At 39.9% G+C, this 17,481-nt stretch overlaps 37 non-coding genes and 1 pseudogene across 37 annotated transcripts; all 38 read right to left on the bottom strand.

Moving 5' to 3' along the window:
* Window positions 1-151: 151 nt before the first annotated feature.
* Window positions 152-270, bottom strand: LOC146013457 (5S ribosomal RNA). Its single transcript, XR_014446432.1, has one exon. It is a non-coding gene; the product is annotated as a 5S ribosomal RNA (ribosomal RNA).
* A 344-nt stretch (window positions 271-614) lies between these two features.
* Window positions 615-733, bottom strand: LOC146016480 (5S ribosomal RNA). Its single transcript, XR_014449372.1, has one exon. It is a non-coding gene; the product is annotated as a 5S ribosomal RNA (ribosomal RNA).
* Window positions 734-1,077: 344 nt separating this feature from the next.
* On the bottom strand, window positions 1,078-1,196 carry LOC146014111 (5S ribosomal RNA). The gene has a single exon (XR_014447066.1). It is a non-coding gene; the product is annotated as a 5S ribosomal RNA (ribosomal RNA).
* Window positions 1,197-1,540: 344 nt separating this feature from the next.
* LOC146013456 (5S ribosomal RNA) lies at window positions 1,541-1,659 on the bottom strand. Its single transcript, XR_014446431.1, has one exon. It is a non-coding gene; the product is annotated as a 5S ribosomal RNA (ribosomal RNA).
* A 345-nt stretch (window positions 1,660-2,004) lies between these two features.
* On the bottom strand, window positions 2,005-2,123 carry LOC146015451 (5S ribosomal RNA). Its single transcript, XR_014448372.1, has one exon. It is a non-coding gene; the product is annotated as a 5S ribosomal RNA (ribosomal RNA).
* Window positions 2,124-2,465: 342 nt separating this feature from the next.
* Window positions 2,466-2,584, bottom strand: LOC146016190 (5S ribosomal RNA). The gene has a single exon (XR_014449087.1). It is a non-coding gene; the product is annotated as a 5S ribosomal RNA (ribosomal RNA).
* Window positions 2,585-2,928: 344 nt separating this feature from the next.
* Window positions 2,929-3,047, bottom strand: LOC146013455 (5S ribosomal RNA). Its single transcript, XR_014446430.1, has one exon. It is a non-coding gene; the product is annotated as a 5S ribosomal RNA (ribosomal RNA).
* Window positions 3,048-3,392: 345 nt separating this feature from the next.
* Window positions 3,393-3,511, bottom strand: LOC146013454 (5S ribosomal RNA). The gene has a single exon (XR_014446429.1). It is a non-coding gene; the product is annotated as a 5S ribosomal RNA (ribosomal RNA).
* A 344-nt stretch (window positions 3,512-3,855) lies between these two features.
* LOC146017430 (5S ribosomal RNA) lies at window positions 3,856-3,974 on the bottom strand. Its single transcript, XR_014450302.1, has one exon. It is a non-coding gene; the product is annotated as a 5S ribosomal RNA (ribosomal RNA).
* A 344-nt stretch (window positions 3,975-4,318) lies between these two features.
* On the bottom strand, window positions 4,319-4,437 carry LOC146014109 (5S ribosomal RNA). The gene has a single exon (XR_014447064.1). It is a non-coding gene; the product is annotated as a 5S ribosomal RNA (ribosomal RNA).
* Window positions 4,438-4,781: 344 nt separating this feature from the next.
* Window positions 4,782-4,900, bottom strand: LOC146015591 (5S ribosomal RNA). The gene has a single exon (XR_014448508.1). It is a non-coding gene; the product is annotated as a 5S ribosomal RNA (ribosomal RNA).
* A 346-nt stretch (window positions 4,901-5,246) lies between these two features.
* On the bottom strand, window positions 5,247-5,365 carry LOC146016103 (5S ribosomal RNA). Its single transcript, XR_014449004.1, has one exon. It is a non-coding gene; the product is annotated as a 5S ribosomal RNA (ribosomal RNA).
* A 345-nt stretch (window positions 5,366-5,710) lies between these two features.
* LOC146015877 (5S ribosomal RNA) lies at window positions 5,711-5,829 on the bottom strand. The gene has a single exon (XR_014448785.1). It is a non-coding gene; the product is annotated as a 5S ribosomal RNA (ribosomal RNA).
* Window positions 5,830-6,175: 346 nt separating this feature from the next.
* LOC146010909 (5S ribosomal RNA) lies at window positions 6,176-6,294 on the bottom strand (annotated as a pseudogene).
* A 345-nt stretch (window positions 6,295-6,639) lies between these two features.
* Window positions 6,640-6,758, bottom strand: LOC146013451 (5S ribosomal RNA). Its single transcript, XR_014446427.1, has one exon. It is a non-coding gene; the product is annotated as a 5S ribosomal RNA (ribosomal RNA).
* Window positions 6,759-7,102: 344 nt separating this feature from the next.
* LOC146013450 (5S ribosomal RNA) lies at window positions 7,103-7,221 on the bottom strand. The gene has a single exon (XR_014446426.1). It is a non-coding gene; the product is annotated as a 5S ribosomal RNA (ribosomal RNA).
* A 345-nt stretch (window positions 7,222-7,566) lies between these two features.
* LOC146015449 (5S ribosomal RNA) lies at window positions 7,567-7,685 on the bottom strand. Its single transcript, XR_014448370.1, has one exon. It is a non-coding gene; the product is annotated as a 5S ribosomal RNA (ribosomal RNA).
* Window positions 7,686-8,030: 345 nt separating this feature from the next.
* Window positions 8,031-8,149, bottom strand: LOC146013449 (5S ribosomal RNA). The gene has a single exon (XR_014446425.1). It is a non-coding gene; the product is annotated as a 5S ribosomal RNA (ribosomal RNA).
* Window positions 8,150-8,494: 345 nt separating this feature from the next.
* On the bottom strand, window positions 8,495-8,613 carry LOC146016596 (5S ribosomal RNA). The gene has a single exon (XR_014449482.1). It is a non-coding gene; the product is annotated as a 5S ribosomal RNA (ribosomal RNA).
* A 345-nt stretch (window positions 8,614-8,958) lies between these two features.
* LOC146014298 (5S ribosomal RNA) lies at window positions 8,959-9,077 on the bottom strand. Its single transcript, XR_014447247.1, has one exon. It is a non-coding gene; the product is annotated as a 5S ribosomal RNA (ribosomal RNA).
* A 346-nt stretch (window positions 9,078-9,423) lies between these two features.
* Window positions 9,424-9,542, bottom strand: LOC146017158 (5S ribosomal RNA). Its single transcript, XR_014450031.1, has one exon. It is a non-coding gene; the product is annotated as a 5S ribosomal RNA (ribosomal RNA).
* Window positions 9,543-9,887: 345 nt separating this feature from the next.
* On the bottom strand, window positions 9,888-10,006 carry LOC146013448 (5S ribosomal RNA). Its single transcript, XR_014446424.1, has one exon. It is a non-coding gene; the product is annotated as a 5S ribosomal RNA (ribosomal RNA).
* A 344-nt stretch (window positions 10,007-10,350) lies between these two features.
* On the bottom strand, window positions 10,351-10,469 carry LOC146013447 (5S ribosomal RNA). The gene has a single exon (XR_014446423.1). It is a non-coding gene; the product is annotated as a 5S ribosomal RNA (ribosomal RNA).
* A 345-nt stretch (window positions 10,470-10,814) lies between these two features.
* Window positions 10,815-10,933, bottom strand: LOC146015866 (5S ribosomal RNA). The gene has a single exon (XR_014448774.1). It is a non-coding gene; the product is annotated as a 5S ribosomal RNA (ribosomal RNA).
* Window positions 10,934-11,278: 345 nt separating this feature from the next.
* On the bottom strand, window positions 11,279-11,397 carry LOC146015854 (5S ribosomal RNA). The gene has a single exon (XR_014448762.1). It is a non-coding gene; the product is annotated as a 5S ribosomal RNA (ribosomal RNA).
* A 346-nt stretch (window positions 11,398-11,743) lies between these two features.
* On the bottom strand, window positions 11,744-11,862 carry LOC146017479 (5S ribosomal RNA). The gene has a single exon (XR_014450348.1). It is a non-coding gene; the product is annotated as a 5S ribosomal RNA (ribosomal RNA).
* A 345-nt stretch (window positions 11,863-12,207) lies between these two features.
* Window positions 12,208-12,326, bottom strand: LOC146017157 (5S ribosomal RNA). The gene has a single exon (XR_014450030.1). It is a non-coding gene; the product is annotated as a 5S ribosomal RNA (ribosomal RNA).
* Window positions 12,327-12,671: 345 nt separating this feature from the next.
* On the bottom strand, window positions 12,672-12,790 carry LOC146013446 (5S ribosomal RNA). The gene has a single exon (XR_014446422.1). It is a non-coding gene; the product is annotated as a 5S ribosomal RNA (ribosomal RNA).
* Window positions 12,791-13,135: 345 nt separating this feature from the next.
* On the bottom strand, window positions 13,136-13,254 carry LOC146015842 (5S ribosomal RNA). The gene has a single exon (XR_014448751.1). It is a non-coding gene; the product is annotated as a 5S ribosomal RNA (ribosomal RNA).
* A 346-nt stretch (window positions 13,255-13,600) lies between these two features.
* On the bottom strand, window positions 13,601-13,719 carry LOC146016692 (5S ribosomal RNA). Its single transcript, XR_014449574.1, has one exon. It is a non-coding gene; the product is annotated as a 5S ribosomal RNA (ribosomal RNA).
* A 345-nt stretch (window positions 13,720-14,064) lies between these two features.
* Window positions 14,065-14,183, bottom strand: LOC146017156 (5S ribosomal RNA). The gene has a single exon (XR_014450029.1). It is a non-coding gene; the product is annotated as a 5S ribosomal RNA (ribosomal RNA).
* A 345-nt stretch (window positions 14,184-14,528) lies between these two features.
* Window positions 14,529-14,647, bottom strand: LOC146014390 (5S ribosomal RNA). Its single transcript, XR_014447345.1, has one exon. It is a non-coding gene; the product is annotated as a 5S ribosomal RNA (ribosomal RNA).
* A 344-nt stretch (window positions 14,648-14,991) lies between these two features.
* LOC146016771 (5S ribosomal RNA) lies at window positions 14,992-15,110 on the bottom strand. Its single transcript, XR_014449650.1, has one exon. It is a non-coding gene; the product is annotated as a 5S ribosomal RNA (ribosomal RNA).
* A 345-nt stretch (window positions 15,111-15,455) lies between these two features.
* On the bottom strand, window positions 15,456-15,574 carry LOC146013445 (5S ribosomal RNA). The gene has a single exon (XR_014446421.1). It is a non-coding gene; the product is annotated as a 5S ribosomal RNA (ribosomal RNA).
* A 345-nt stretch (window positions 15,575-15,919) lies between these two features.
* LOC146015831 (5S ribosomal RNA) lies at window positions 15,920-16,038 on the bottom strand. The gene has a single exon (XR_014448740.1). It is a non-coding gene; the product is annotated as a 5S ribosomal RNA (ribosomal RNA).
* Window positions 16,039-16,383: 345 nt separating this feature from the next.
* LOC146014627 (5S ribosomal RNA) lies at window positions 16,384-16,502 on the bottom strand. Its single transcript, XR_014447575.1, has one exon. It is a non-coding gene; the product is annotated as a 5S ribosomal RNA (ribosomal RNA).
* A 346-nt stretch (window positions 16,503-16,848) lies between these two features.
* LOC146017050 (5S ribosomal RNA) lies at window positions 16,849-16,967 on the bottom strand. Its single transcript, XR_014449925.1, has one exon. It is a non-coding gene; the product is annotated as a 5S ribosomal RNA (ribosomal RNA).
* A 345-nt stretch (window positions 16,968-17,312) lies between these two features.
* LOC146013444 (5S ribosomal RNA) lies at window positions 17,313-17,431 on the bottom strand. Its single transcript, XR_014446420.1, has one exon. It is a non-coding gene; the product is annotated as a 5S ribosomal RNA (ribosomal RNA).
* Between the last annotated feature and the right edge of the window lie 50 nt (window positions 17,432-17,481).

Here is a 17,481-nt window from a genome sequence, read left to right as displayed (position 1 = left end):
TTGGAATTGAGCCTAAACAGTGTGGTAAGTCTTTAGGTGATGGCTATTGTGTCTGTTTGACCTCTTCCAAATGTCTGTGCTGGCAATAAAAAGAAAAAGTTTCCAATTTAAATAGCTAGAGAATAAAAACAATTTGCCTATAATGTGAAAAAACCTACAGCACCTGGTGTTCCCATGTGGTCTCCCACCCAAGTACTAACCAGGCCCAACACTGCTTAGCTTCCAAGATCAGACGAGATTGGGCCTATCCAATGTGGTATGGCTGTAGGTGAGATACAGGCACTTTTTTGCCCTCTTCTACTTCTATCACCAGGTAAGCTAATAAAAAAGTTTCCTAACTGTATTGGCTTACTGAAAAAAATCATGTGTTGGTAATGTAAAAAGACCTACAGGACATGATATTAGCAGGGGTCTTAAATTAAACTACTAAAGAGGCTCAACACTGTTTAGCTGCCAAAAGCAGTTGGAATTGGGCCTAAACAGTGTGGTAAGTCTTTAGGTGATGGCTATTGTGTCTGTTTGACCTCTTCCAAATGTCTGTACTGGCAATAAAAAGAAAAAGTTTCCAATTTAAATAGCTAGAGAATAAAAACAATTTGCCTGTAATGTGAAAAAACCTACAGCACCTGGTGTTCCCATGTGGTCTCCCACCCAAGTACTAACCAGGCCCAACACTGCTTAGCTTCCAAGATCAAACAAGATTGGGCCTATCCAATGTGGTATGGCTGTAGGTGAGATAAATGCACTTTTTTGCCCTCTTCTACTTCTATCACCAGGTAAGCTAATAAAAAAGTTTCCTAACTGTATTGGCTTAATGAAAAATATCATGTGTTGGTAATGTAAAAAGACCTACAGGACATGATATTAGCAGGGGGTCTTAAATTAAACTACTAAAGAGGCTCAACACTGTTTAGCTGCCAAAAGCAGTTGGAATTGGGCCTAAACAGTGTGGTAAGTCTTTAGGTGATGGCTATTGTGTCTGTTTACCTCTTCCACATGTCTGTACTGGCAATAAAAAGAAAAAGTTTCCAATTTAAATAGCTAGAGAATAAAAACAATTTGCCTGTAATGTGAAAAAACCTACAGCACCTGGTGTTCCCATGTGGTTTCCCACCCAAGTACTAACCAGGCCCAACACTGCTTAGCTTCCAAGATCAGACGAGATTGGGCCTTTCCAATGTGGTATGGCTGTAGGTGAGATACAGGCACTTTTTTGCCCTCTTCTACTTCTATCACCAGGTAAGCTAATAAACAGTTTCCTAACTGTATTGGCTTACTGAAAAAAATCATGTGTTTGTAATGTAAAAAGACCTACAGGACATGATATTAGCAGGGGGTCTTAACTTAAACTACTAAAGAGGATCAACTCTGTTTAGCTGCCAAAAGCAGTTGGAATTGGGCCTAAACAGTGTGGTAAGTCTTTAAGTGATGGCTATTGTGTCTGTTTGACCTCTTCCAAATGTCTGTACTGGCAATAAAAAGAAAAAGTTTCCAATTTAAATAGCTAGAGAATAAAAACAATTTGCCTGTAATGTGAAAAAACCTACAGCACCTGGTGTTCCCATGTGGTCTCCCACCCAAGTACTAACCAGGCCCAACACTGCTTAGCTTCCAAGATCAGACGAGATTGGGCCTATCCAATGTGGTATGGCTGTAGGTGAGATACAGGCACTTTTTTGCCCTCTTCTACTTCTATCACCAGGTAAGCTAATAAAAAAGTTTCCTAACTGTATTGGCTTACTGAAAAAAATCATGTGTTGGTAATGTAAAAAGACCTACAGGACATGATATTAGCAGGGGGTCTTAAATTAAACTACTAAAGAGGCTCAACACTATTTAGCGGCCAAAAGCAGTTGGAATTGAGCCTAAACAGTGTGGTAAGTCTTTAGGTGATGGCTAGTGTGTCTGTTTGACCTCTTCCAAATGTCTGTGCTGGCAATAAAAAGAAAAAGTTTCCAATATAAATAGCTAGAGAATAAAAACAATTTGCCAGTAATGTGAAAAAACCTACAGCACCTGGTGTTCCCAGGTGGTCTCCCACCCAAGTACTAACCAGGCCCAACACTGCTTAGCTTCCAAGATCAGACAAGATTGGGCCTATCCAATGTGGTATGGCTGTAGGTGAGATACAGGCACTTTTTTGCCCTCTTCTACTTCTATCACCAGGTAAGCTGATAAAAAAGTTTCCTAACTGTATTGGCTTAATGAAAAAAATCATGTGTTGGTAATGTAAAAAGACCTACAGGACATGATATTAGCAGGGGGTCTTAAATTAAACTACTAAAGAGGCTCAACACTGTTTAGCTGCCAAAAGCAGTTGGAATTGGGCCTAAACAGTGTGGTAAGTCTTTAGGTGATGGCTATTGTGTCTGTTTGACCTCTTCCACATGTCTGTACTGGCAATAAAAAGAAAAAGTTTCCAATTTAAGCTAGAGAATAAAAACAATTTGCCTGTAATGTGAAAAAACCTACAGCACCTGGTGTTCCCATGTGGTCTCCCACCCAAGTACTAACCAGGCCCAACACTGCTTAGCTTCCAAGATCAGACGAGATTGGGCCTATCCAATGTGGTATGTCTGTAGGTGAGATACAGGCACTTTTTTGCCCTCTTCTACTTCTATCACCAGGTAAGCTAATAAACAGTTTCCTAACTGTATTGGCTTACTGAAAAAAATCATGTGTTGGTAATGTAAAAAGACCTACAGGACATGATATTAGCAGGGGGTCTTAAATTAAACTACTAAAGAGGATCAACTCTGTTTAGCTGCCAAAAGCAGTTGGAATTGGGCCTAAACAGTGTGGTAAGTCTTTAGGTGATGGCTATTGTGTCTGTTTGACCTCTTCCAAATGTCTGTGCTGGCAATAAAAAGAAAAAGTTTCCAATTTAAATAGCTAGAGAATAAAAACAATTTGCCTGTAATGTGAAAAAACCTACAGCACCTGGTGTTCCCATGTGGTCTCCCACCCAAGTACTAACCAGGCCCAACACTGCTTAGCTTCCAAGATCAGACGAGATTGGGCCTATCCAATGTGGTATGGCTGTAGGTGAGATACAGGCACTTATTTGCCCTCTTCTACTTCTATCACCAGGTAAGCTAATAAAAAAGTTTCCTAACTGTATTGGCTTACTGAAAAAAATCATGTGTTGGTAATGTAAAAAGACCTACAGGACATGATATTAGCAGGGGGTCTTAAATTAAACTACAAAAGAGGCTCAACACTGTTTAGCTGCCAAAAGCAGTTGGAATTGAGCCTAAACAGTGTGGTAAGTCTTTAGGTGATGGCTATTGTGTCTGTTTGACCTCTTCCAAATGTCTGTGCTGGCAATAAAAAGAAAAAGTTTCCAATTTAAATAGCTAGAGAATAAAAACAATTTGCCTATAATGTGAAAAAACCTACAGCACCTGGTGTTCCCATGTGGTCTCCCACCCAAGTACTAACCAGGCCCAACACTGCTTAGCTTCCAAGATCAGACGAGATTGGGCCTATCCAATGTGGTATGGCTGTAGGTGAGATACAGGCACTTTTTTGCCCTCTTCTACTTCTATCACCAGGTAAGCTAATAAAAAAGTTTCCTAACTGTATTGGCTTACTGAAAAAAATCATGTGTTGGTAATGTAAAAAGACCTACAGGACATGATATTAGCAGGGGTCTTAAATTAAACTACTAAAGAGGCTCAACACTGTTTAGCTGCCAAAAGCAGTTGGAATTGGGCCTAAACAGTGTGGTAAGTCTTTAGGTGATGGCTATTGTGTCTGTTTGACCTCTTCCAAATGTCTGTACTGGCAATAAAAAGAAAAAGTTTCCAATTTAAATAGCTAGAGAATAAAAACAATTTGCCTGTAATGTGAAAAAAACTACAGCACCTGGTGTTCCCATGTGGTCTCCCACCCAAGTACTAACCAGGCCCAACACTGCTTAGCTTCCAAGATCAAACAAGATTGGGCCTATCCAATGTGGTATGGCTGTAGGTGAGATAAATGCACTTTTTTGCCCTCTTCTACTTCTATCACCAGGTAAGCTAATAAAAAAGTTTCCTAACTGTATTGGCTTAATGAAAAATATCATGTGTTGGTAATGTAAAAAGACCTACAGGACATGATATTAGCAGGGGGTCTTAAATTAAACTACTAAAGAGGCTCAACACTGTTTAGCTGCCAAAAGCAGTTGGAATTGGGCCTAAACAGTGTGGTAAGTCTTTAGGTGATGGCTATTGTGTCTGTTTACCTCTTCCACATGTCTGTACTGGCAATAAAAAGAAAAAGTTTCCAATTTAAATAGCTAGAGAATAAAAACAATTTGCCTGTAATGTGAAAAAACCTACAGCACCTGGTGTTCCCATGTGGTTTCCCACCCAAGTACTAACCAGGCCCAACACTGCTTAGCTTCCAAGATCAGACGAGATTGGGCCTTTCCAATGTGGTATGGCTGTAGGTGAGATACAGGTACTTTTTTGCCCTCTTCTACTTCTATCACCAGGTAAGCTAATAAACAGTTTCCTAACTGTATTGGCTTACTGAAAAAAATCATGTGTTGGTAATGTAAAAAGACCTACAGGACATGATATTAGCAGGGGGTCTTAACTTAAACTACTAAAGAGGATCAACTCTGTTTAGCTGCCAAAAGCAGTTGGAATTGGGCCTAAACAGTGTGGTAAGTCTTTAGGTGATGGCTATTGTGTCTGTTTGACCTCTTCCAAATGTCTGTACTGGCAATAAAAAGAAAAAGTTTCCAATTTAAATAGCTAGAGAATAAAAACAATTTGCCTGTTATGTGAAAAAACCTACAGCACCTGGTGTTCCCATGTGGTCTCCCACCCAAGTACTAACCAGGCCCAACACTGCTTAGCTTCCAAGATCAGATTAGATTGGGCCTATCCAATGTGGTATGGCTGTAGGTGAGATACAGGCACTTTTTTGCCCTCTTCTACTTCTATCACCAGGTAAGCTAATAAAAAAGTTTCCTAACTGTATTGGCTTACTAAAAAAAATCATGTGTTGGTAATGTAAAAAGACCTACAGGACATGATATTAGCAGGGGGTCTTAAATTAAACTACTAAAGAGGCTCAACACTATTTAGCGGCCAAAAGCAGTTGGAATTGAGCCTAAACAGTGTGGTAAGTCTTTAGGTGATGGCTAGTGTGTCTGTTTGACCTCTTCCAAATGTCTGTGCTGGCAATAAAAAGAAAAAGTTTCCAATATAAATAGCTAGAGAAGAAAAAACGATTTGCCAGTAATGTGAAAAAACCTACAGCACCTGGTGTTCCCAGGTGGTCTCCCACCCAAGTACTAACCAGGCCCAACACTGCTTAGCTTCCAAGATTAGACGAGATTGGGCCTATCCAATGTGGTATGGCTGTAGGTGAAATACAGGCACTTTTTTGCCCTCTTCTACTTCTATCACCAGGTAAGCTAATACAAAAGTTTCCTAACTGTATTGGCTTACTGAAAAAAATCATGTGTTGGTAAAGTAAAAAGACCTACAGGACATGATATTAGCAGGGGGTCTTAAATTAAACTACAAAAGAGGCTCAACACTGTTTAGCTGCCAAAAGCAGTTGGAATTGAGCCTAAACAGTGTGGTAAGTCTTTAGGTGATGGCTATTGTGTCTGTTTGACCTCTTCCAAATGTCTGTGCTGGCAATAAAAAGAAAAAGTTTCCAATTTAAATAGCTAGAGAATAAAAATAATTTGCCAGTAATGTGAAAAAACCTACAGCACCTGGTGTTCCCAGGTGGTCTCCCACCCAAGTACTAACCAGGCCCAACACTGCTTAGCTTCCAAGATCAGACGAGATTGGGCCTATCCAATGTGGTATGGCTGTAGGTGAGATACAGGCACTTTTTTGCCCTCTTCTACTTCTATCACCAGGTAAGCTAATAAAAAAGTTTCCTAACTGTATTGGCTTACTTAAAAAAAATCATGTGTTGGTAATGTAAAAAGACCTACAGGACTTGATATTAGCAGGGGGTCTTAAATTAAACTACTAAAGAGGCTCAACACTGTTTAGCTGCCAAAAGCAGTTGGAATTGGGCCTAAACAGTGTGGTAAGTCTTTATGTGATGGCTATTGTGTCTGTTTGACCTCTTCCAAATGTCTGTGCTGGCAATAAAATGAAAAAGTTTCCAATATAAATAGCTAGAGAATAAAAACAATTTGCCAGTAATGTGAAAAAACCTACAGCACCTGGTGTTCCCATGTGGTCTCCCACCCAAGTACTAACCAGGACCAACACTGCTTAGCTTATAAGTTCAGATGAGATTGGGCCTATCCAATGTGGTATGGCTGTAGGTGAGATACAGGCACTTATTTGCCCTCTTCTACTTCTATCACCAGGTAAGCTAATAAAAAAGTTTCCTAACTGTATTGGCTTACTGAAAAAAATCATGTGTTGGTAATGTAAAAAGACCTACAGGACATGATATTAGCAGGGGGTCTTAAATTAAACTACAAAAGAGGCTCAACACTGTTTAGCTGCCAAAAGCAGTTGGAATTGAGCCTAAACAGTGTGGTAAGTCTTTAGGTGATGGCTATTGTGTCTGTTTGACCTCTTCCAAATGTCTGTGCTGGCAATAAAAAGAAAAAGTTTCCAATTTAAATAGCTAGAGAATAAAAACAATTTGCCTGTAATGTGAAAAAACCTACAGCACCTGGTGTTCCCATGTGGTCTCCCACCCAAGTACTAACCAGGCCCAACACTGCTTAGCTTCCAAGATCAGACGAGATTGGGCCTATCCAATGTGGTATGGCTGTAGGTGAGATACAGGCACTTTTTTGCCCTCTTCTACTTCTATCACCAGGTAAGCTAATAAACAGTTTCCTAACTGTATTGGCTTACTGAAAAAAATCATGTGTTGGTAATGTAAAAAGACCTACAGGACATGATATTAGCAGGGGGTCTTAAATTAAACTACTAAAGAGGATCAACTCTGTTTAGCTGCCAAAAGCAGTTGGAATTGGGCCTAAACAGTGTGGTAAGTCTTTAGGTGATGGCTATTGTGTCTGTTTGACCTCTTCCAAATGTCTGTACTGGCAATAAAAAGAAAAAGTTTCCAATTTAAATAGCTAGAGAATAAAAACAATTTGCCTGTAATGTGAAAAAACCTACAGCACCTGGTGTTCCCATGTGGTCTCCCACCCAAGTACTAACCAGGCCCAACACTGCTTAGCTTCCAAGATCAGACGAGATTGGGCCTATCCAATGTGGTATGGCTGTAGGTGAGATACAGGCACTTTTTTGCCCTCTTCTACTTCTATCACCAGGTAAGCTAATAAAAAAGTTTCCTAACTGTATTGGCTTACTGAAAAAAATCATGTGTTGGTAATGTAAAAAGACCTACAGGACATGATATTAGCAGGGGGTCTTAAATTAAACTACTAAAGAGGCTCAACACTATTTAGCTGCCAAAAGCAGTTGGAATTGAGCCTAAACAGTGTGGTAAGTCTTTAGGTGATGGCTAGTGTGTCTGTTTGACCTCTTCCAAATGTCTGTGCTGGCAATAAAAAGAAAAAGTTTCCAATATAAATAGCTAGAGAATAAAAACAATTTGCCAGTAATGTGAAAAAACCTACAGCACCTGGTGTTCCCAGGTGGTCTCCCACCCAAGTACTAACCAGGCCCAACACTGCTTAGCTTCCAAGATCAGACAAGATTGGGCCTATCCAATGTGGTATGGCTGTAGGTGAAATACAGGCACTTTTTTGCCCTCTTCTACTTCTATCACCAGGTAAGCTAATACAAAAGTTTCCTAACTGTATTGGCTTACTGAAAAAAATCATGTGTTGGTAAAGTAAAAAGACCTACAGGACATGATATTAGCAGGGGGTCTTAACTTAAACTACTAAAGAGGATCAACTCTGTTTAGCTGCCAAAAGCAGTTGGAATTGGGCCTAAACAGTGTGGTAAGTCTTTAGGTGATGGCTATTGTGTCTGTTTGACCTCTTCCAAATGTCTGTACTGTCAATAAAAAGAAAAAGTTTCCAATTTAAATAGCTAGAGAATAAAAACAATTTGCCTGTAATGTGAAAAAACCTACAGCACCTGGTGTTCCCATGTGGTCTCCCACCCAAGTACTAACCAGGCCCAACACTGCTTAGCTTCCAAGATCAGACGAGATTGGGCCTATCCAATGTGGTATGGCTGTAGGTGAGATACAGGCACTTTTTTGCCCTCTTCTACTTCTATCACCAGGTAAGCTAATAAAAAAGTTTCCTAACTGTATTGGCTTACTAAAAAAAATCATGTGTTGGTAATGTAAAAAGACCTACAGGACATGATATTAGCAGGGGGTCTTAAATTAAACTACTAAAGAGGCTCAACACTATTTAGCGGCCAAAAGCAGTTGGAATTGAGCCTAAACAGTGTGGTAAGTCTTTAGGTGATGGCTAGTGTGTCTGTTTGACCTCTTCCAAATGTCTGTGCTGGCAATAAAAAGAAAAAGTTTCCAATATAAATAGCTAGAGAATAAAAACAATTTGCCAGTAATGTGAAAAAACCTACAGCACCTGGTGTTCCCAGGTGGTCTCCCACTCAAGTACTAACCAGGCCCAACACTGCTTAGCTTCCAAGATTAGACGAGATTGGGCCTTTCCAATGTGGTATGGCTGTAGGTGAAATACAGGCACTTTTTTGCCCTCTTCTACTTCTATCACCAGGTAAGCTAATACAAAAGTTTCCTAACTGTATTGGCTTACTGAAAAAAATCATGTGTTGGTAAAGTAAAAAGACCTACAGGACATGATATTAGCAGGGGGTCTTAAATTAAACTACAAAAGAGGCTCAACACTGTTTAGCTGCCAAAAGCAGTTGGAATTGAGCCTAAACAGTGTGGTAAGTCTTTAGGTGATGGCTATTGTGTCTGTTTGACCTCTTCCAAATGTCTGTGCTGGCAATAAAAAGAAAAAGTTTCCAATTTAAATAGCTAGAGAATAAAAATAATTTGCCAGTAATGTGAAAAAACCTACAGCACCTGGTGTTCCCAGGTGGTCTCCCACCCAAGTACTAACCAGGCCCAACACTGCTTAGCTTCCAAGATCAGAGGAGATTGGGCCTATCCAATGTGGTATGGCTGTAGGTGAGATACAGGCACTTTTTTGCCCTCTTCTACTTCTATCACCAGGTAAGCTAATAAAAAAGTTTCCTAACTGTATTGGCTTACTTAAAAAAAATCATGTGTTGGTAATGTAAAAAGACCTACAGGACTTGATATTAGCAGGGGGTCTTAAATTAAACTACTAAACAGGCTCAACACTGTTTAGCTGCCAAAAGCAGTTGGAATTGGGCCTAAACAGTGTGGTAAGTCTTTATGTGATGGCTATTGTGTCTGTTTGACCTCTTCCAAATGTCTGTGCTGGCAATAAAATGAAAAAGTTTCCAATATAAATAGCTAGAGAATAAAAACAATTTGCCAGTAATGTGAAAAAACCTACAGCACCTGGTGTTCCCATGTGGTCTCCCACCCAAGTACTAACCAGGCCCAACACTGCTTAGCTTATAAGTTCAGATGAGATTGGGCCTATCCAATGTGGTATGGCTGTAGGTGAGATACAGGCACTTATTTGCCCTCTTCTACTTCTATCACCAGGTAAGCTAATAAAAAAGTTTCCTAACTGTATTGGCTTACTGAAAAAAATCATGTGTTGGTAATGTAAAAAGACCTACAGGACATGATATTAGCAGGGGGTCTTAAATTAAACTACAAAAGAGGCTCAACACTGTTTAGCTGCCAAAAGCAGTTGGAATTGAGCCTAAACAGTGTGGTAAGTCTTTAGGTGATGGCTATTGTGTCTGTTTGACCTCTTCCAAATGTCTGTGCTGGCAATAAAAAGAAAAAGTTTCCAATTTAAATAGCTAGAGAATAAAAACAATTTGCCTGTAATGTGAAAAAACCTACAGCACCTGGTGTTCCCATGTGGTCTCCCACCCAAGTACTAACCAGGCCCAACACTGCTTAGCTTCCAAGATCAGACGAGATTGGGCCTATCCAATGTGGTATGGCTGTAGGTGAGATACAGGCACTTTTTTGCCCTCTTCTACTTCTATCACCAGGTAAGCTAATAAACAGTTTCCTAACTGTATTGGCTTACTGAAAAAAATCATGTGTTGGTAATGTAAAAAGACCTACAGGACATGATATTAGCAGGGGGTCTTAAATTAAACTACTAAAGAGGATCAACTCTGTTTAGCTGCCAAAAGCAGTTGGAATTGGGCCTAAACAGTGTGGTAAGTCTTTAGGTGATGGCTATTGTGTCTGTTTGACCTCTTCCAAATGTCTGTACTGGCAATAAAAAGAAAAAGTTTCCAATTTAAATAGCTAGAGAATAAAAACAATTTGCCTGTAATGTGAAAAAACCTACAGCACCTGGTGTTCCCATGTGGTCTCCCACCCAAGTACTAACCAGGCCCAACACTGCTTAGCTTCCAAGATCAGACGAGATTGGGCCTATCCAATGTGGTATGGCTGTAGGTGAGATACAGGCACTTTTTTGCCCTCTTCTACTTCTATCACCAGGTAAGCTAATAAAAAAGTTTCCTAACTGTATTGGCTTACTGAAAAAAATCATGTGTTGGTAATGTAAAAAGACCTACAGGACATGATATTAGCAGGGGGTCTTAAATTAAACTACTAAAGAGGCTCAACACTATTTAGCTGCCAAAAGCAGTTGGAATTGAGCCTAAACAGTGTGGTAAGTCTTTAGGTGATGGCTAGTGTGTCTGTTTGACCTCTTCCAAATGTCTGTGCTGGCAATAAAAAGAAAAAGTTTCCAATATAAATAGCTAGAGAATAAAAACAATTTGCCAGTAATGTGAAAAAACCTACAGCACCTGGTGTTCCCAGGTGGTCTCCCACCCAAGTACTAACCAGGCCCAACACTGCTTAGCTTCCAAGATCAGACGAGATTGGGCCTATCCAATGTGGTATGGCTGTAGGTGAAATACAGGCACTTTTTTGCCCTCTTCTACTTCTATCACCAGGTAAGCTAATACAAAAGTTTCCTAACTGTATTGGCTTACTGAAAAAAATCATGTGTTGGTAAAGTAAAAAGACCTACAGGACATGATATTAGCAGGGGGTCTTAAATTAAACTACAAAAGAGGCTCAACACTGTTTAGCTGCTAAAAGCAGTTGGAATTGAGCCTAAACAGTGTGGTAAGTCTTTAGGTGATGGCTATTGTGTCTGTTTGACCTCTTCCAAATGTCTGTGCTGGCAATAAAAAGAAAAAGTTTCCAATTTAAATAGCTAGAGAATAAAAATAATTTGCCAGTAATGTGAAAAAACCTACAGCACCTGGTGTTCCCAGGTGGTCTCCCACCCAAGTACTAACCAGGCCCAACACTGCTTAGCTTCCAAGATCAGACGAGATTGGGCCTATCCAATGTGGTATGGCTGTAGGTGAGATACAGGCACTTTTTTGCCCTCTTCTACTTCTATCACCAGGTAAGCTAATAAAAAAGTTTCCTAACTGTATTGGCTTACTTAAAAAAAATCATGTGTTGGTAATGTAAAAAGACCTACAGGACTTGATATTAGCAGGGGGTCTTAAATTAAACTACTAAACAGGCTCAACACTGTTTAGCTGCCAAAAGCAGTTGGAATTGGGCCTAAACAGTGTGGTAAGTCTTTAGGTGATGGCTATTGTGTCTGTTTGACCTCTTCCAAATGTCTGTACTGGCAATAAAAAGAAAAAGTTTCCAATTTAAATAGCTAGAGAATAAAAACAATTTGCCTGTAATGTGAAAAAACCTACAGCATCTGGTGTTCCCATGTGGTCTCCCACCCAAGTACTAACCAGGCCCAACACTGCTTAGCTTCCAAGATCAGACGAGATTGGGCCTATCCAATGTGGAATGGCTGTAGGTGAGTTAAAGCCACTTTTTTGCCCTATTCTACTTCTATTACCAGGTAAGCTAATACAAAAGTTTCCTAACTGTATTGGCTTACTGAAAAAAATCATGTGTTGGTAATGTAAAAAGACCTACAAGACATGATATTAGCAGGGGGTCTTAAATTAAACTACAAAAGAGGCTCAACACTGTTTAGCTGCCAAAAGCAGTTGGAATTGAGCCTACACATTGTGGTAAGTCTTTAGGTGATGGCTATTGTGTCTGTTTGACCTCTTCCAAATGTCTGTGCTGGCAATAAAATGAAAAAGTTTCCAAAATAAATAGCTAGAGAATAAAAACAATTTGCCAGTAATGTGAAAAAACCTACAGCACCTGGTGTTCCCATGTGGTCTCCCACCCAAGTACTAACCAGGCCCAACACTGCTTAGCTTATAAGTTCAGATGAGATTGGGCCTATCCAATGTGGTATGGCTGTAGGTGAGATACAGGCACTTATTTGCCCTCTTCTACTTCTATCACCAGGTAAGCTAATAAAAAAGTTTCCTAACTGTATTGGCTTACTGAAAAAAATCATGTGTTGGTAATGTAAAAAGACCTACAGGACATGATATTAGCAGGGGGTCTTAAATTAAACTACAAAAGAGGCTCAACACTGTTTAGCTGCCAAAAGCAGTTGGAATTGAGCCTAAACAGTGTGGTAAGTCTTTAGGTGATGGCTATTGTGTCTGTTTGACCTCTTCCAAATGTCTGTGCTGGCAATAAAAAGAAAAAGTTTCCAATTTAAATAGCTAGAGAATAAAAACAATTTGCCTGTAATGTGAAAAAACCTACAGCACCTGGTGTTCCCATGTGGTCTCCCACCCAAGTACTAACCAGGCCCAACACTGCTTAGCTTCCAAGATCAGACGAGATTGGGCCTATCCAATGTGGTATGGCTGTAGGTGAAATACAGGCACTTTTTTGCCCTCTTCTACTTCTATCACCAGGTAAGCTAATACAAAAGTTTCCTAACTGTATTGGCTTACTGAAAAAAATCATGTGTTGGTAAAGTAAAAAGACCTACAGGACATGATATTAGCAGGGGGTCTTAAATTAAACTACAAAAGAGGCTCAACACTGTTTAGCTGCCAAAAGCAGTTGGAATTGAGCCGAAACAGTGTGGTAAGTCTTTAGGTGATGGCTATTGTGTCTGTTTGACCTCTTCCAAATGTCTGTGCTGGCAATAAAAAGAAAAAGTTTCCAATTTAAATAGCTAGAGAATAAAAATAATTTGCCAGTAATGTGAAAAAACCTACAGCACCTGGTGTTCCCAGGTGGTCTCCCACCCAAGTACTAACCAGGCCCAACACTGCTTAGCTTCCAAGATCAGACGAGATTGGGCCTATCCAATGTGGTATGGCTGTAGGTGAGATACAGGCACTTTTTTGCCCTCTTCTACTTCTATCACCAGGTAAGCTAATAAAAAAGTTTCCTAACTGTATTGGCTTACTTAAAAAAAATCATGTGTTGGTAATGTAAAAAGACCTACAGGACATGATATTAGCAGGGGGTCTTAAATTAAACTACTAAACAGGCTCAACACTGTTTAGCTGCCAAAAGCAGTTGGAATTGGGCCTAAACAGTGTGGTAAGTCTTTATGTGATGGCTATTGTGTCTGTTTGACCTCTTCAAAATGTCTGTACTGGCAATAAAAAGAAAAAGTTTCCAATTTAAATAGCTAGAGAATAAAAACAATTTGCCTGTAATGTGAAAAAACCTACAGCACCTGGTGTTCCCATGTGGTCTCCCACCCAAGTACTAACCAGGCCCAACACTGCTTAGCTTCCAAGATCAGACGAGATTGGGCCTATCCAATGTGGAACGGCTGTAGGTGAGCTAACGCCACTTTTTTGCCCTCTTCTACTTCTATTACCAGGTAAGCTAATACAAAAGTTTCCTAACTGTATTGGCTTACTGAAAAAAATCATGTGTTGGTAATGTAAAAAGACCTACAGGACATGATATTAGCAGGGGGTCTTAAATTAAACTACAAAAGAGGCTCAACACTGTTTAGCTGCCAAAAGCAGTTGGAATTGAGCCTAAACATTGTGGTAAGTCTTTAGGTGATGGCTATTGTGTCTGTTTGACCTCTTCCAAATGTCTGTGCTGGCAATAAAATGAAAAAGTTTCCAATATAAATAGCTAGAGAATAAAAACAATTTGCCAGTAATGTGAAAAAACCTACAGCACCTGGTGTTCCCATGTGGTCTCCCACCCAAGTACTAACCAGGCCCAACACTGCTTAGCTTATAAGTTCAGATGAGATTGGGCCTATCCAATGTGGTATGGCTGTAGGTGAGATACAGGCACTTATTTGCCCTCTTCTACTTCTATCACCAGGTAAGCTAATAAAAAAGTTTCCTAACTGTATTGGCTTACTAAAAAAAATCATGTGTTGGTAATGTAAAAAGACCTACAGGACATGATATTAGCAGGGGGTCTTAAATTAAACTACAAAAGAGGCTCAACACTGTTTAGCTGCCAAAAGCAGTTGGAATTGAGCCTAAACAGTGTGGTAAGTCTTTAGGTGATGGCTATTGTGTCTGTTTGACCGCTTCCAAATGTCTGTGCTGGCAATAAAAAGAAAAAGTTTCCAATTTAAATAGCTAGAGAATAAAAACAATTTGCCTGTAATGTGAAAAAACCTACAGCACCTGGTGTTCCCATGTGGTCTCCCACTCAAGTACTAACCAGGCCCAACACTGCTTAGCTTCCAAGATCAGACGAGATTGGGCCTATCCAATGTGGTATGGCTGTAGGTGAGATACAGGCACTTTTTTGCCCTCTTCTACTTCTATCACCAGGTAAGCTAATACAAAAGTTTCCTAACTGTATTGGCTTACTGAAAAAAATCATGTGTTGGTAATGTAAAAAGACCTACAGGACATGATATTAGCAGGGGTCTTAAATTAAACTACTAAAGAGGCTCAACACTGTTTAGCTGCCAAAAGCAGTTGGAATTGGGCCTAAACAGTGTGGTAAGTCTTTAGGTGATGGCTATTGTGTCTGTTTGACCTCTTCCAAATGTCTGTACTGGCAATAAAAAGAAAAAGTTTTCAATTTAAATAGCTAGAGAATAAAAACAATTTGCCTGTAATGTGAAAAAACCTACAGCACCTGGTGTTCCCATGTGGTCTCCCACCCAAGTACTAACCAGGCCCAACACTGCTTAGCTTCCAAGATCAGACAAGATTGGGCCTATCCAATGTGGTATAGCTGTAGGTGAGATACAGGCACTTTTTTGCCCTCTTCTACTTCTATCACCAGGTAAGCTAATAAAAAAGTTTCCTAACTGTATTGGCTTAATGAAAAATATCATGTGTTGGTAATGTAAAAAGACCTACAGGACATGATATTAGCAGGGGGTCTTAAATTAAACTACTAAAGAGGCTCAACACTGTTTTGCTGCCAAAAGCAGTTGGAATTGAGCCTAAACAGTGTGGTAAGTCTTTAGGTGATGGCTATTGTGTCTGTTTGACCTCTTCCAAATGTCTGTGCTGGCAATAAAAAGAAAAAGTTTCCAATATAAATAGCTAGAGAATAAAAACAATTTGCCTGTAATGTGAAAAAACCTACAGCACCTGGTGTTCCCATGTGGTCTCCCACCCAAGTACTAACCAGGCCCAACACTGCTTAGCTTCCAAGATCAGACGAGATTGGGCCTATCCAATGTGGTATGGCTGTAGGTGAGATACAGGCACTTTTTTGCCCTCTTCTACTTCTATCACCAGGTAAGCTAATGAAAAAGTTTCCTAACTGTATTGGCTTACTGAAAAAAATCATGTGTTGGTAATGTAAAAAGACCTACAGGACATGATATTAGCAGGGGGTCTTAAATTAAACTACTAAAGAGGCTCAACACTATTTAGCTGCCAAAAGCAGTTGGAATTGAGCCTAAACATTGTGGTAAGTCTTTAGGTGATGGCTAGTGTGTCTGTTTGACCTCTTCCAAATGGCTGTGCTGGCAATAAAAAGAAAAAGTTTCCAATATAAATAGCTAGAGAATAAAAACAATTTGCCAGTAATGTGAAAAAACCTACAGCACCTGGTGTTCCCAGGTGGTCTCCCACCCAAGTACTAACCAGGCCCAACACTGCTTAGCTTCCAAGATCAGACGAGATTGGGCCTATCCAATGTGGTATGGCTGTAGGTGAAATACATGCACTTTTTTGCCCTCTTCTACTTCTATCACCAGGTAAGCTAATACAAAAGTTTCCTAACTGTATTGGCTTACTGAAAAAAATCATGTGTTGGTAAAGTAAAAAGACCTACAGGACATGATATTAGCAGGGGGTCTTAAATTAAACTACAAAAGAGGCTCAACACTGTTTAGCTGCCAAAAGCAGTTGGAATTGAGCCTAAACAGTGTGGTAAGTCTTTAGGTGATGGCTATTGTGTCTGTTTGACCTCTTCCAAATGTCTGTGCTGGCAATAAAAAGAAAAAGTTTCCAATTTAAATAGCTAGAGAATAAAAATAATTTGCCAGTAATGTGAAAAATCCTACAGCACCTGGTGTTCCCAGGTGGTCTCCCACCCAAGTACTAACCAGGCCCAACACTGCTTAGCTTCCAAGATCAGACGAGATTGGGCCTATCCAATGTGGTATGGCTGTAGGTGAGATACAGGCACTTTTTTGCCCTCTTCTACTTCTATCACCAGGTAAGCTAATAAAAAAGTTTCCTAACTGTATTGGCTTACTTAAAAAAAATCATGTGTTGGTAATGTAAAAAGACCTACAGGACATGATATTAGCAGGGGGTCTTAAATTAAACTACTAAACAGGCTCAACACTGTTTAGCTGCCAAAAGCAGTTGGAATTGGGCCTAAACAATGTGGTAAGTCTTTATGTGATGGCTATTGTGTCTGTTTGACCTCTTCCAAATGTCTGTACTGGCAATAAAAAGAAAAAGTTTCCAATTTAAATAGCTAGAGAATAAAAACAATTTGCCTGTAATGTGAAAAAACCTACAGCACCTGGTGTTTCCATGTGGTCTCCCACCCAAGTACTAACCAGGCCCAACACTGCTTAGCTTCCAAGATCAGACGAGATTGGGCCTATCCAATGTGGAATGGCTGTAGGTGAGTTAAAGCCACTTTTTTGCCCTCTTCTACTTCTATTACCAGGTAAGCTAATACAAAAGTTTCCTAACTGTATTGGCTTACTGAAAAAAATCATGTGTTGGTAATGTAAAAAGACCTACAGGACATGATATTAGCAGGGGGTCTTAAATTAAACTACAAAAGAGGCTCAACACTGTTTAGCTGCCAAAAGCAGTTGGAATTGAGCCTAAACATTGTGGTAAGTCTTTAGGTGATGGCTATTGTGTCTGTTTGACCTCTTCCAAATGTCTGTGCTGGCAATAAAATGAAAAAGTTTCCAATATAAATAGCTAGAGAATAAAAACAATTTGCCAGTAATGTGAAAAAACCTACAGCACCTGGTGTTCCCATGTGGTCTCCCACCCAAGTACTAACCAGGCCCAACACTGCTTAGCTTCCAAGATCAGACGAGATTGGGCCTATCCAATGTGGTATGGCTGTAGGTGAAATACATGCACTTTTTTGCCCTCTTCTACTTCTATCACCAGGTAAGCT

Source organism: Crinia signifera, chromosome 6 (genome assembly GCF_055691185.1).
Source record: "Crinia signifera chromosome 6, ASM5569118v1, whole genome shotgun sequence".
In the NCBI taxonomy this organism is placed as follows: domain Eukaryota; kingdom Metazoa; phylum Chordata; class Amphibia; order Anura; family Myobatrachidae; genus Crinia; species Crinia signifera.
Note: the sequence above shows the minus strand (reverse complement) of the source record. Positions and strands in the feature narration are given on the sequence as shown.